The sequence below is a fragment of the Charadrius vociferus genome, unplaced genomic scaffold (genome assembly GCF_000708025.1).
Source record: "Charadrius vociferus isolate BGI_N301 unplaced genomic scaffold, ASM70802v2 scaffold301, whole genome shotgun sequence".
Lineage (NCBI taxonomy): Eukaryota > Metazoa > Chordata > Aves > Charadriiformes > Charadriidae > Charadrius > Charadrius vociferus.
In genome coordinates this window covers 878,216-878,520 of record NW_009646842.1, presented here as the reverse complement: position 1 = coordinate 878,520, position 305 = coordinate 878,216, and the positions used below count along the sequence as shown (strand labels likewise).

At 62.3% G+C, this 305-nt stretch overlaps 1 protein-coding gene across 1 annotated transcript in view; it reads left to right on the top strand.

Annotated features, from left to right (window-relative positions):
* The window catches only part of ENO2 (enolase 2 (gamma, neuronal)), a 9,711-nt gene that overhangs the window by 2,085 nt on the left and 7,321 nt on the right, over window positions 1–305 (top strand). The gene's annotated exons all lie outside the window — the stretch shown is intronic.

Genomic DNA, 305 nt, shown 5'->3' with positions numbered 1-305 from the left:
GGCACGCTGCTCCCTGCTGCTCCCTCTCCCCAGCATTGCAGTGCCGTGGGAAGAAGGAGGTGGGATGGGGGTGGGGGGAGAACGCGTTGTTTTGGACCCCCGTAGGGAGCAAACTTCAGCTCTTTCCAACAGCCCCCCCTCACCCACCAGCCCTTTTTCTGCTTTAGGTTTAACCAGACACCCCCAAAACACCAGGTTTCCTCACCTCACAGAGACGCCTCCCCAGTCTCATCCCCTTCTCTGTCTCAGGGAAGGGTCGGGAGCTGGGCCCAGCCCCCATGTTTGGGGCATGGCCGACCCCCCCC